Source organism: Coptis chinensis, chromosome 4 (assembly GCF_015680905.1).
Source record: "Coptis chinensis isolate HL-2020 chromosome 4, ASM1568090v1, whole genome shotgun sequence".
Lineage (NCBI taxonomy): Eukaryota > Viridiplantae > Streptophyta > Magnoliopsida > Ranunculales > Ranunculaceae > Coptis > Coptis chinensis.
This window is the reverse complement of record NC_141459.1, coordinates 90,098,514-90,114,440: the sequence shown is the minus strand read 5'-3', so window position 1 is coordinate 90,114,440 and position 15,927 is coordinate 90,098,514.

Sequence of the window (15,927 nt, the reverse complement as noted above, 5' to 3'; positions counted from 1 at the left end):
TATGTGAGGGGAGGCATGTGGATATACATGTTCGGCATTGGGTAGCGATTGTGGTAGCTAGGGAAACTAGGTAAGACATAGATACGATGTGATTTTAGGGACACACATAGAAAGCCTTAAATAATATAATTATGGTAATGTGTTGGTTAATGATATATCTTTAGATAGATGATTGTATATGGTTTTGCAGAAGGGTGGGTCAAACTAATTACTTGTGCAAGGACGACTTACTCTGTAATTGAGCATGAAATGCGATAAGTATAGTATAGAATATGCTTGGCTGGTCATTAGTTTAGTTAGAACCTAAGGCGCCTCGTGGAGAAACTAAATGCTTTTTATTATGCGTATGGTTTGTTATGTGGTTAGTGGAAAGTTAAGGCGCCTCAATGGAGGAACTACCTGCCTTACTTATTGTAGTTAAGAATGTCGTATTAGTTGTTGGAAGTTAAAGCGCCTCGGTGGAGGAACTAATTGCCTTATGGATTGTGTATGTATATGTATATGTATATGTATATGTATATGTATATGTATATGTATATGTTGTATTTTAGAGCTACTCACACCAGCATTGTTTATAATGCTGACCCGATTTGCATGTTTGCTTATCGGGTGTGTTCATTAAATGAACATAGTTGATAAGTCTTGACAGGTTTAGTATTGAAGAAGGTTGGTTGCTACTTGTGGTTTGCATTAGCGTCGCATTCAGAATATGTTTTGTTTTCCCTTAAGGTGTAATAGATTTTAGTTGAGACAAATGTTGTTTTGTATTTTCAGTTGAAATTATAATTAAAGAGTTGTTGAAAGGAGATTTGTAATTTAATCATATTGGTGAGTTCTTGGGAAATGAAGAGGACTTTTGTTTATCTTAAATTTTTTTTGGTTTTTAATTATCTGCGTATTTAAACCGATTATGGGTTTTTGGGAGTTGAGAGTGCATCACACCTCGAAAATCGAAGAGTCGGGAACAAATATTATTTTTCCAAATTCTGTCGAAATTCGGGGTGTGACACCTTTTTTGTAACTTAAAATAGGGAACGCTCAAACGGTTGGGCTTGATTCTTAGATCATGCATCAACCAATGTCGCCTTCTCCTCAAGCAATGTGTAAGCACAGCTTGAGAGGTAAATTCTAAACCTCCTCGAAGCCCATGTAAGAGGATACCATATGTGTTCAAGCATGCTTACGTGATTGTTTGAATTTTAATTTCCACACTACAATTTCAATTCACGCATAAGGCTGAACCCGAGCAACATAACAACCATTGGGAAGTCATTCCCCAATGTAGATAAATCGGACGTTGCTTGATTCTTGAAGCACTAGACCAAACAAACAAATTAAAATCAATCAACTAGAGCCTAAAGTAGTCACGCTACTCTAGAAAAGGAAAAAAATATAGCCACTATGATGTAGAGTAATCAGTTACCAAATTTCGGTGGACCAACTACCTTCTTCACTCCCCTCCCCCAGATTCATTGTGAGTGAGATTCTTGGTAGCACGCCACTTGGTGAAGTGATTGCTCACTCTTTTGAGTTGTGTAGTAGATCCATCCTAGTATCACACCCAATTGTTCCCTTGAACAGGGCATAGTAAATTATAAACCAGCAAAGATTTTCAAAACTCCAAACTTGCAAAAATGAATTTCGATTGCTTGAGCATACACTGCATAGTTTGCGCATGTTAGGATAGTTTTGCTATCTTGCTAAAAGTGCATGATACTGCGTTCAGGCACTACAAGTATTAGCGAGAATAAAACTTACTCACATAAGAGAGCACGTCGTCCTAGACAATCTCCAATTTCTCGTCTTCCACCTGCAAAGATGGCCGACGAAGTAGTGCAAGCTGAATAGCCTCTCTCCAACTTCTACACACCATTGCAAGATGGACCTCCATCTTGTATTAGACTCACACCGCTCATGAGCGATTTTCTTATTCCACCAAACGTGTTCAATCTTCTACCCATATTCCACAGGTTTGAACACGAGTTACCGTATGAACATCTACGCCAGATACATGAAGTATGTAATACTTTTCACCATTCGGGCATCACTGACGATTAAGTGAAACTAGCTACGAGTGTTTCCTTTCACTCTAGCGGGTAAGAGTCACGCATGACTTCTTTATTAGAATCCCGATTCTTTTGATATATGAGAAAAAGTTGTGTTCTCTTTCATGAAGAAGTACTTTCCGTCGAAGAAAATAAAAGCGATAAGAAGTATGATATAGTTCTTCAGACAGAGTCCGAGTGATACATTTTCCGAAGCATGGGATAGATTCTCTGACCTACTCCATTCATGTCCTCACCATAAACTAGAAAAATCCACTCTTGTTCAATGTTTCTTCAAAGGTCTTCTCAAAGAACACAAATTAACCCTTGACATCATGAGTAATGATAATTTTTTGGATAGAGGTGCAACCGAAGCTTTAACCTTTCTTGAAAACCAAGCTAAAAAGAGTACCCATTAGGGCAATATAAACAATTCAAAAATAGCCCAACCTAGTACATCTAAGGCTAGCGGTATTTTTGAGGTGAAATCTGATCTTGAAATCAAAACTCTAATCGAAACCCTCACAAGAAAGATAGATGCCCTCACAACCAAAAAAAAAAGACAAAACTCCTCATCCTGTCAGGAACATAAATACCTCAACATGCAATTTTTGTTTAAGGTTAAATCATATAGATGCTACCTGTCCCTTGATCACAAACTTATCACTACACCATAACAACATTTTTGTGAGAGGGGATTTTTTTGTTTTGTGACGCCAAATTGGCATCAGAAAAGACGTGACGGCATGTAGGCGTTAGTTTTTGGTTTTAGCGTCACTATAATTCATAAATGTATTTTAGTTTATTTAAAAAATACATAGAAAAATAGTGATGACAAATAGGGGTCAGAGTTATTTTTATAAACCGTCCCACTAAAACACGTGTTAGGCATGTGACAAGGGCGTCACGTTGAACCCTTCTCAAGTCTCAATAGTATCATCTTCTTCGTGATCTCATCTCTCTTTCTTCTCAGTCTCAATCTCAAAACCCTAACGCAGAATCAGACTCACTTCACTCTCTAGCCATTTGTTTGAGGTAAGGTCTCGAACTTAGTCTTACAAAGCTTTACACGTTTGATTATTTGTTGGCTTTTTATAATTTTAGGCTTTAGGTTTTTTTGGGATTTTTGCTTTTAATGGTTTGAGTTATTTGTAATATAGTTGGGTTTATGTTTTGAAATAGATAAATTAGGAAAAGGATTGTTTGAGTCTTTATTATACCATGGTAATATACAAGTCAATTTGAAGTTCCAGTGTTAGTCCTTACGATAACGTATGGAATTTTCATTTTGATTTCGAAGAGGGATCTTTGAGGGGAAAGCCATTTAATATGTTGCGTTGATGCCACTTTCGTGGCTGGTAGCACTATCGGGCATTCTGAAATAAAATGGTTTCGGTTAGTGACTATAGATTTTAGCTTGTTATAACTTTTGATCTTTTATTTCAGAATATCTATAGCTTCAGAGTCATCGCCTTTAGATTGACATTTTAATATTTGGTTGCTGAAAACGTGTGCGAATTGGCATTTTGAGACAGGATACACGGATATTGGGGCAACTCTTTTGAGGGTTGCATACTCTGTTTCCTCTGTAACTCTGTTTTCAAGATGTGCTATTGTGTCTGTTGGTTAGAAATTAATGGAACATTTTTTTTTGGTTGGTAAGTGAATTAGACAGATAAACTTTGTTTACCTATGAGGTTCAATAATATCAAGTAGTGCCCATTACTGCAACAGGAGAACTACAATGAACATACTTGAAAATTACCTAATGTTGAACTAAATTTGATTTTGCAATATAAATGCATAAACCAAAATGAACAGACAATAACTACTGCTACTTTATCAAAAGAAGATTTATACTTCTAGAATTGCTTCATGACATAGTAACAACTTTCTTAACTCAACTGGTTGTATACATAGTTTCTAATAGGATCTTTCATTATTTCAATACTTCCATTATTTTCCTTTAATCTAGCATGTATTCATAAAATCCGGAAAAGGGAAAAAATATGTGTGCCTCCTACAAGATATTTCAGTGAGAATACAAAAACACAATGAGAATGCCCGATATATAATATCAGTTAAACAACAAGTTCACAACATCTGATGTCTCCAGAAATATGCAATTCTTTTGTAATAAATTGATAACAGAAAGATGCAATTCTTTTGTTCACAACACGATATATAATATAGTGTTCTTTTACTTTGTGAATGCTTTGATGTTTGACATAGTTTGATTGTGAATGTGCTTTTGAATGGCTTTGAACTTTGAAGTCATTGTCTCCCTGATTTCTATTGGTAGAATAGTGATTTCTGTTGGTAGAATAGTAGCTCGATCAAAAAATTGTCAAGTCTCTCTATTGAAAATCTTTCAAGACTGACAAGTAATTGAGCTTAGTAGTAATAGTGTTAAGTCATCTATGATTGCTTCAAATTAACTAACTAACTCGAGAGTTATCGATCTTTTTTCTTTCTTATCTTTGTATTTACATAATGGTAGAATGTCACGGCCGATTCAGAAAGAGTGGATTCATGAACCAAACCGAGTGAGCACCATCTATAGGGAAGGGGTAGCTAGTTTTATTGATTTGGCACAAAAAAGTATGAAGGGTTGACAACATGTCCTTGTCCTTGTGTAACATGTCAGAATGGGAAAAGATTGGTGTTTGACGAAGTCCGAAGGCATATAATTCAAAATGGTTTTGATCTAACATATACTATATGGTCCTTACATGGTGAAAAACAATCGAAGTATCCTGTGGTAGACATAGTTGAAGATGAAAACATTAAAGATAGAGGGCTTGAGAATCTTGTTGATGCTTGTTATGGTGTACATGAAGGTGTAAGGGGTGATGTGTATGGAGGGGCTACTAATCAAATTTCTGATTTTGAACAACCTTTTGTTCCCGAACCAGATTTGGGTAAAAAGTATGCTGAATACAAAAGTAAAGCTGAAGAAAAATTATACCCTTCATGTGAGGGTCCTGTGACAACTCTATCTGCAATTGTAGAGCTTCATGACTTGAAGAAACAGTATGGTTGGTCCGGAAATAGTGTGAGCGCACTCTTGTCTATGCTATGAACTTGGTTGCCAAAAGAAAATACTTTACCTGAAAAGTGGCTAGTAATGAAGAAAATGTTGACAGACCTAGGGATGAAAGCAAAGCGCATCGATGCATGTGAGAATAATTGCATCTTGTATTATGGGACAAAGAAAGATTTGACGATATGTCCTCATTGCGAATCACCTAGATATAAAGTGGAGGGTAAAATAGGGAAGGAATCCAAAGTGCCTAAAAAAGTATTGAGACATTTTCCTTTAGGTCCACGACTCTAACGATTGTATACGATACCATCATTAGCACGGGAAATGACATGGCATGCTCGAGCAACACCTTCATGGGATTATATGCGACATTCTGTTGATTCAGTCCAATGGACACAATTTAAAGAGAAATGGCTAGAATTCGCTAATGAGGGGCGTAATGTTTGGCTTGCAGTTGCAACTGATGGCTTCAATCCTCGTGGCATTTAATCAACTGGCTACAGTTGTTGGCATGTCATATTAGTTCCATACAATCTCCCACCTTCATTGTGCATGAAATCCGACTTTCAGATGATGTCTTTGTTAATACCTGGACCGAAGGCGCCGACTACAAACATTGATGTTTTCCATGAACCACTATTTGATGAGTTGGATCAGCTCTGGAGAGAAGGAGTCCTTGCATTCGACATGCACAAGAGGGAACACTTTACTCTGAGAGCTATGTTGATGTGGGGTATACACGATTTTCCAACTCTAGATAACTTATCTGGTTGTGTGACACATGGTTATAAAGCATGTCCTATTTGTGGTGACAACACTCCCTCGGAGCATTTACCTTGCAGTAAGAAGATTGTGTACACAAACTACCGCTTGTTTCTTGATCCGGATCACCCATTTAGGTATAGTAAACACTTCAAATATTGTTTTTTTTTAAAATAATCAAGTTAGGTATAATAAGCAGTTCTAACACTTTCTATCTTTAGGTATAGTAAACATTTCAATGGGGAGCAAGAGCTTAACCTTCCTCCAACACGTCTTAAAGGAATAAATGTTGATAAATTGTTGAACCACGTTAAATATGTACCTGGCAAGATCCAAAAAGGTTCCAAACGGTCAAGAGTTGATGGGAGTGTAAATGTTGTTGATAGAGATGATGATGATGATAGTGATGATGATGATGATAGTGATGATGACGACGACGACGACGACGACGACAATGACAGTGTTGAAGTTACAAAGGCTTTTTATAGGAGGTCCATTTTGTTTAAGCTATTATATTGGCCAAGTCATAAAGTTCGACATTGTGTTGATGTGATGCACGATGAGAAGAATGTTTCTGAGCATATATTATATCTGATCCTATACTTGAAAAAAACAAAGGATACAGTGGTTGCTAGAGACGATTTGAAGATGAACGGCATCCGCAGTTCTATCTTTAGGTATAGTAAACATTTCAATGGGGAGCAAGAGCTTAACCTTCCTCCAACACGTCTTAAAGGAATAAATGTTGATAAATTGTTGAACCACGTTAAATATGTACCTGGCAAGATCCAAAAAGGTTCCAAACGGTCAAGAGTTGATGGGAGTGTAAATGTTGTTGATAGAGATGATGATGATGATAGTGATGATGATGATGAAACATTTTTCCAAATTTTGAAAGGCTTTTAAGGAGGTCCATTTTGTTTTGGCTATTATATTGGCCAAGTCATAAAGTTCGACATTGTGTTGATGTGATGCACGATGAGAAGAACAGCATATATTATATCGATCCTATACTTGAAAAAACAAAGGTTCTTTGCTCATGATTTGAAGATGAACGGCATCATGGTTTGTGGATAAGGACTTAAATATGTAGGCAAAAAAACCAAAGGCCTCCTATGTCTTAGATGCAGATGAGAAAAAACATGCTTTTCCAAAAAACTGCGACTTGCGAAGAGCCTTTCAACAGATCAGTTTATTCTTTAGAATCTTGTGTTCGAAGGTTTTATGTCGTAAGGATATAGAAGGTGCCAAAATCATGATTGTAGAAGCGTTGTGTGTCCTGGAGAAGCATCTTCCACCATCTTTTTTTGATATTAGTATCCATCTTATGGTGCATCTAGCCAATGAAGCGTTGATTTGTGGACCTGTGTGGCCTAGGTGGATGTATCCTTTTGAGCAGTAAGTCAACAGTGTCATATATTTTAGTTCAATTTCTTTTATAAAGATAAGCATTAACAACACACTTATACTTATTGCATTTCTCAATACTAAGAGGGCGATGAAAGGGTGTAAAAACATACCTAGCAATAAACGATATGTTAAAGGGTTAATTGTAAAGTCCTATATAGTTTTTGAATCTGTCCGATATGCCATGGAGTACATGCCACATGGAGGAAATAAAAAATTGACTCGTAAGCGCTACCTTGATGAAAATGGCTAGATCATTGATGAAGGGCCTTTGCTCGACTTCAAAGTTATGATGCTAGAAACGGCACAATGGATACAAATACGGAGATGGCTTATTTTTTTATTACAAGTTGAAAGACTTGATGAATTCTACAAGTGGGTTGTTCATTCTGGCTTTGAATTTGACTATTTTTGGTAATTTATGAATAATCACGTATATATGGACTTCCATGAATGAATTGCAGTGAGTATCGTAACTTGCAGCCCACTACTCGTGGTAAAGGAAGAGGAATGGCAAAGTCAGAAGTGGAGATTCAGACAGAATTCATTGTCTGGTTATACAATAAGGTATTCTTTTATTTTACATTTCTAGTAGCTAGGGTGAGCCTTGTAGTTTTGTTGGTATTTTGTTAATTTTCTTTTTCTTTGTTATATAGTTGTTGAAGGCTAAAGACACACAAGGCGACTTGTGGCAATTTGTTAAAGGGCAAATGCACAAGGTTAAATCATATAAGAAGTATCACATTAATGGATTTGTCTTTTCTACCAAGTCTCATGATGATACTGTTGTCACTCAAAACAGTGGTGTTTGTATGAAGGCTATTACATCATTTATGGCAAGTAGGAAAGAAAAAATCCGGTCGACTCAGAAACCATGTGGTATGGGGTTATCAAGCAAATTTTGGAGTTGGACTACACAACTTTCCATGAAGTGGTCTTTTATTGTGATTGGGTGAGGGTTGAGGACAAAACTAACGATTGTAAACTTTGTCCTGATTCTAATTTGGTGATGGTCAACTTTTATAGGCTCAAGAGTGTCCATCATCAACTTGATGAGCCAGTCATTCTTGCTTCTGAGGCTAGTCAAGTGTTCTATTCAAATGATTTGAAAAATCCAGATTGGTGGGTGGTCATACATCCTCCTCCTCGATTGAGTAGTAACGTAGATGATCTAGAAGCGCCAACTGAAGTCCAGTCTATTTTTTATGACCAACCTAATTTGCTACCCCTGATGCAGAAAGTTCGCAAATGATAGTAGTTGTAATATGCACTTTATTTTTTGTTGTTGGTAATGTACACTTCATGACCTCTATTTTTCTATTTTTTTTTTTTCTTTTTGGTTGATTAATTATATGTTGTGCTAATATCTCTTATCATGTGACAAGTTTGTGCTATATTAGTTTTTGATGAACTTACTTCATTTTCTTCAATTATTAGGTTGTTTTTAATATAATGGCTTCAAGTTCATAACGTCGTGGCGCGTCCCGGTCGTTTCCTTCAGGTTCATAACACCCATAACACCGTACTTTGCCCCAATCATCTCCTTCAGGTTCACAACACCGTACAATGCCCCAGTCGTCTCCTTCAGGTTCATATCAACCTAATGTGTCCCAACCATCTTAAAGCGGGAGACAATACTTTGCGATCTAGTAATGGTAAGCTGCCAATCATAGTGCACCCCGATGGTAGGGTCACATGAGTTTATAGTGCCAAATGGAGCAGTAGAGTCGGCTATTGGATACGAGCTGTTGTCCCAATTTCTTATGCAAGTTGGGATAAAGTAGATGATTCTTTCAAAGATGAAGTTTGGTTAAAGTTAATGGTAACTATTTATTTTATTTTATTATTATTTTCGTTTCCATAACCATACTAGTCATAGCATACATATAAATGTATATATGTGATTTGTAGGAGGAGTTCCAACTCAATGTGAACCCAACAATGGGGGCGCGGAAAAATATAGAGAAATGGTTTGCTCCTAAGTTTCGATATTGGAAGTATGCTTTACGAGGTAAAATATTGAAGAATTATGAATCTGAGCAAGAAGCTATTTCATCATGTCCAACGGGGTTTGATCCAATTCATTGGGAAGCATTCGCAATCCATGAGAACAGACAAGAAGTAAAGGATATGTGTGCTAAGAATGCTAAGAATATAAGTATGAACTTAATTGGCCATACTTGTGGCAGGAAACCTTATGGAAGAATATTGGAGGAACTTGTATGTATCATTATCACTACTGCATATCTTCCTTTCATTTGCTATGTTACTACTTAATAACTTTCTATGTATACTTGTTTGTGTAGGATGAATCGAATCCAGAGAAGAAGCATAGACGTACGGATAGTTGGAAATATGGTCATAAACATCGAGATGGAACTGTTTTGGAGTGTGCCCAAGAATACTATGTGAGTTTGTAAAAAAAATTGTCTTAATTAAGTCTTGCAGTCCATACTCAAGTATATGCCCCAAAAATTTCAGGATTGAGTTACAAGTGTTGAAGAACATATGGCTGAAGAAGCAAGTGAACATGGGGGTGAAGCGGTTTACGACATCACATGTGATCCACTGGCTCAAGTTTTTGGGAAGGATAAAGGGAGTCGTACTCGTGGATTGAGCTCTTGCATGTCCAACAAACAATTGCAAACGTTTGCTATCGCAGAGGAGCTAGTTGAACAGGAGAGCGCAAGTAAATCGAAGCTCGAGGATGAATTAGCTGAGGTGAAGTCTATAATGGGAAACCTCTTGGTTGGCCAAACGAGAATGGAGACTATGATGGCGGTAAGTTATGACGTGCCGTGTGCTATTTCTTGTTTTGCCATAATTGTAACTTCTTTTTATTTATGTAATTGTTGTTGTTCACTGTGTATATGGTATTCTTGAACATGTGAGACTTAATGGATCGACAAATGGCCAACCATCTACACCTATAACTGAAGTTGATTCTATTTCTGTCCCTGTCCCTCGTACTCAGCAAGTTCCAAATTTGATTAATCGAAATGGACCTTTGAACCCTCTGTTTCGGCAGTAAACTGCTTCAACACAACGAGAGCAATGGTAAAGAACACACTAAGAAACAGAGGAATTTGATGTTAGGGGAGATAAAACTGAACCAAATAATGGCTGCCTACGTACCCAAGATCTATTATCTAGGGATCAAGTTTCCACGTAGTTCCTTATGAAAAATAGTTTTGTATTTATATAGGTAGAGTAGAGAGTTATATAGGTAGAGTAGAGAGTCATTGTAGCTCAAGTAATCTTGTAGCTTGAGTAATTGTGATAGAATATAACTCTCAACTGATAATTATCCCTTTGATAAGAAATGAATCTATGGACATAAATTAACGTACATTAATGGCAAGTCATGTGGCTAAGGTTCAGCTTTAGACACATGAGTTAATGGACCTGTACATTGATCCATGGTATTGTAAATTGGGCTTTAGCCTTGTTGATTAAACGAACCTAATAATGGACGCTTCCCACGTATGTGGGGGTCGAAACACCGCCCCCCTCTTTGTCATGCGAACAAAGTTCACATGGTAAATAAGAGAAGAAAAAGCAAGGAAAAATGGAATAAGAAAAGAGCAAGCGGAATGTATAACAAAGTATCGCGTGAACGTAAATGATAAGAAAATGGACAATTGGGAAAAAGTCATGAACTATCGGAAACGAAAGAATATCAAACTAACGCATACAAGACGCAATATAGTTAAAAAATGGTTGAAAAATGCACCGAAAAAATAAAAGATGCATAAAAAAAAATTCAAAAGAAATTGATTGCCGAAAATGTACCGAACGTATTACGTAATAATACGAAAATTGATTTCGACGACGGATGCCAGCGGAATAGCGATTTTAGGATTAGACCGTTCAAATTAAATGTAGGGGCAGTTTCATAATAATAGAAAGAAAATGAAGTTAAATACGAATTTGATTCGAAGGTGATGACTTTAGCGACTAAAACTGGAAGCCAACTTCGAATTAGATAAGAATACGGATTAGATAAAAATGTGGAGTAGATAAAAATTCGGATTAGATAAGAGTTTGGATTAGATAAGTGTTTTTATGTTTGATCCATCGAAAATATACGTTGGGCCTATTTAATTGTTTGTGGGCGAAACCACAAAATGGTGTATATAATGACATCCATGTGAAAATATCGGATTACGATTTCCTACTTAACTCAAAAGGAAAGCTAAAACCGAAAAACAGAAGTTTGACCATCATGTCAAAACAAAAAGCGAAAAGGAGTTGGTCTCTTTTATGAGTCTGGTCAAAACCAAAAGCGTAAGGAGTTGGTTTCTTTTATGAGTCCGGTTCTTTTATGAGTCTAAAAAGCTTTTTTGTCTCATAACTCATAAGGACTCATTTCTAGTTTCTAAATAAGAAGTTACACGCCATAAATTATCTATTGAAAAAGGTTGCGAGCTTCGTCCTCCTGTAACATAGTCTTTTCTACAATGTAATAAAAAAGCTCTCCAGACTCTGCGTATATATCTGTTTGGCTCTCTGTAATCTCGTAGAGTCGTATGATATGTGGATGCCTGATCAATCTTAATATGTTTGAGCGTAAAAGCGTCGAAAAGCGATACCTCCCGTCAATGATAGAATTTGATCTTTTTTACCTTTACATCGTCTTCCACACTTTGTTATCCTCGAGGTAGGAACAACAATAACAACAAAACAAAGAAGCAATGAACAGGAACAACAAGATCTTGGCTGCGAGGCCAGCGAAGCAATACTACCAAATTTCGAACACTACTCTCATCGCCTTGCAATTGGAAGACAAAGCAAACTCATGCAACACACTATGGAAAGACAGTGGCATAAATTTGTGGCAAAGGGAAACGATTGTGCACAAGCGAACTAAAGCAAAGTATGGAAATCAGGACACCAAGCAACGAAAACGATGAACGAAAAACTCTCGGGTGAGAATAGTTATTAGATTGGTTTAATTTATTATTTCAAGTTGTTTGAAGAATGGATTTTCGATAGTCAGTATTTTTTATTAGTTATTGTGAAAATTTTGGTTAAGTTTGAAAGATTGACGAAAAACTAGATATTTTTTTTTTACCGCAGGTTGAAATGGAGGAGTTACGAGCAAAAATATTGACGCGCTACAATGTTATAGAAGAAATAAAAAAGTTGGAGAAAATATCCGCTTAGAAAAACCGACGAAAAATGTCTCTTAGAAATATCGGCCCAATGTCTTAGAAAAAAAAAATGAAGCGGACGGAAAGTTTCACGTACTCGAAAAGTTCACTCAAAAAGATCGGTTGAATGCCTTAAAAAAAAAATAAAGCTGTCGGAAATTTTCGCTCGGCAAGTTTCTCGTAGAAAAATCGGCTGACGAAAATTGTCGCTAGGAAAATTTATCATAAAAAGATCGGTACAATGCCTTAGAAAAAATAATAAAGTTGACGAAAATTGTCACTAGGAAAATTTATCGTAGAAAGATTGGTACAATGCCTTAGAAAAAATAATGAAGTTGACGAAAAATTTTGCTTGGAAAATTTCGTGAAGAAATATCGGCACAATGCCTTAGAAAAAATAATGACGCTGTCGAAAATTTTCGCTCGGAGAATTTTTCGTATAATAAAGATCGGCACAATGCCTTAGAAAAAATAATGAAGCCCGACGAAAATTTTTCGCCGGAATATTTTTAAAGAGAAAGATCGCACAATGCCTTAGAAAAAATAACGAAGCTGTTGAAAATTTTCGCTCGGCAAGTTTCTCGTAGAAGGATTGGCACAATGCCTTAGAAAAAATAGTGAAACTGACGAAAATTGTCGCGCGGAAAATTTTCATAGAAAGATCGGCACAATGCCTTAGAAAAAATAGTGAAACTGATGAAAATTGTCGCGGAAAATTTTTCGTAGAAAAGATCGGCACAATGCCTTAGAAAAAATAATGAAGCTGACAAAAATTTTGCTCGGAAAATTTTTCGTAGAAAGATCGGCACAATGCCTTAGAATAAATAGTGAAACTGACGAAAATTGTCGCGGGGAAAATTTTTGTAGAAAGATTGGCACAATGCTTTAGAAAAAATAATGAAGCTGACGAAAAATTTCGCTCGGAAATTTTTTCGTAGAAAGATCGGCACAATGCCTTAGAAAAAATAACGAAGCTGTCGAAAATTTTCGCTCGGCAAGGTTCCGTAGAAAGATCGGCACAATGCCTTAGAAAAAATAATGAAGCTGACTAAAATTATCGCTAGGAAAATTTCTCGGAGAAAGATTGGCACAATGTTTAAAAAATAATGAAGTCGGAAGATAGTTAACTGAAAAGCTTTAGCGAATGGGTTTAATGTAGATTTCAAGAAAAAAATGAAGATTTAATCGGTTTAATCGTAAGACAATTGACAGAGACGTTTGATTAGATAATTGTGTAAATGTAATACTATAAAGCTAAAACTTCTTTTGATGAAAAATAAAAATAAAAATGGGTTTGTTATTGAATATTGTTGTTGTGTCAGATAACATACTTGCGGAAAACTAACAATGTTGTAGATTTATGTAGTTGAAATGAAATAGAACGAGACGCCCCCACGTAGAGAAAAACACCCCTAATGCATACTTAATTTTGCAAAATTAGGCTAAGCAAACATAAAAGCGTTCAAACTTAGGCTGACGAAGCTAAACGTGGTAACCTCGCCGATTTTTTGTCGAACGATAGTAATGGACTAAGCGAGCGTAAAAACGCTCAAACTTAAACTGACGAAGCTAAACGTGGTAACTTTGCCAGATTTTGTTATAGTGATAATAACGAACTAAGCGAGCGTAAAAGCGTTCAAACTTAGACTGACAAAGTTAAACGTAGTAATTTCGTCAGATTTTGTCGTAGCGATAGTAATGACTAAGCGAGCGTAAAAAACGTTCAAACTTAGACTGACAAAGCTAAATGTGGTAACTTCGTCAATTTTTTTCATAATGATAGTAATAAACTAAGCGAGCGTAAAAGCGTTCAAACTTAAACTGACGAAGCTAAATGTGGTAATTTCGTCAGATTTTTTCGTAATGAGAGTAACGAACTAAGCGAGCGTAAAACGTTTAAACTTAGACTGACGAAAAGATAACTGCAAAAATGATGTGTCTTGACCCTTCGCTTCTAACGGCGGTGGAGAGATAAGACAATGAATCTGCATGACGTATGTCATTTCGGGGTTTTTGAGTGATAGAGATGCTATCAAATTGTCGAGCAAGACTACATATCAAACTAAGATAAGCCGCCATATGCTTATCTCTTGCTTTCAAAAGACCCACCAAACTGATTGGCAACAAGGCGAGAATCCGTGTATAACTGGAGCTTTCGCGCCCCCAGTGTCAAAGCTGTTCTCAAGGAACAAATGGCAGCCTCATACTCGGTTTTGTTATTTGAAGCGGCGAAGCCAAGTCGCACAGATTTCCCAATCTTTTCTTTGTCGGGTTTAACAAAAAATGCATCTAATTCTAGACCCAAATTTACTATGGGAGCCATCCGAGTAAACAATCCATAGGTCAATGGGATTAGGAATTGCGTTTTCATGTTGGTCTTCGTCGCCCCCAGTTATTGGCGGCAGAATGTCTTCCATAGATTCTTTCTGGCGCAAGGAATCGTCAATAGGAGAATCATCAATCGGAAAATCAGTTATCAAAGAAGCCAGAGCATGTCCTTTTTCAATTGAGTAACGATTTTCAAAGACAATGCTATATGCACTAAGATAACTTTCCCATTCGGCTAATCTACTTGATTCATTGCATTACTTAAAGATCTTGCGTAAAGGGATTTTCGATTATAATTCGACCAACCTCCCCGGAAGTATGGTTTCAATCGGCGAGCGACATGAACCAATGCAAGTGCAATTTTTTCCATCTTTGAATAACGAGACTCAGCTTCGGTTAAAGTCTTACTGATAAATAAGACAGGTCTACCATCATCAATGAAAAGAACAGCACTAACAGCTTGAGTTGTAGCTGCTAGGTATATGCCACTAGGTTGACCCGTTGAAGGACTTGTCAATATAGGAGGACTGACCAAGTATTTCTCCAATTGTTGCAATGCCATTTCACAATCAACGTTCCAAGTTGCCGCCCCCTTTAAAGTCTGGAAGAAGGGATGACAACGATCGAAATATTTAGAAATAAATCTATGAAGAGCGGCAAGCCGACCAGTAAGTCGTTGAATTTCCTTCTTATTTTTTGGTGATGGCATATCAATAACGACGCGTATCTGATTAGGATTAGCCTCAATACCTCTACGAGTCATGAGGTATCCCAGAAAGTTTTCAGAAGAGAGGCCAAAAGAACATTTGGCGGGAATTGAGTCTTATGTTATACTTGTTAAGCCTATAAAAAACAAGTTGAAGATCGGAAAGATGATCACCAGTAAGCTTCGATTTAACGACTATATCATCGATATAAGCTTCCATTATTATCCCCAACAGATCGGAAAAAATTGTATTGACAAGCTTTTGGTAGGTCAGACCGGCATTTTTCATACCAAAAGGCATAACAACAGTAGCGAAAAATGCCTTGGTCGGTAATGAAGGCGGTGAACTCTTGGTCATCCACATTCAAAGATATCTGGTAGTACCCTGAAGAAGCATCCATGAAAGATAGGCGTTGGAAGCTCGAAGTGGCATCCACCAGTTCGGAAATTCATGGCAACGGATACGGATGAATCGGACAA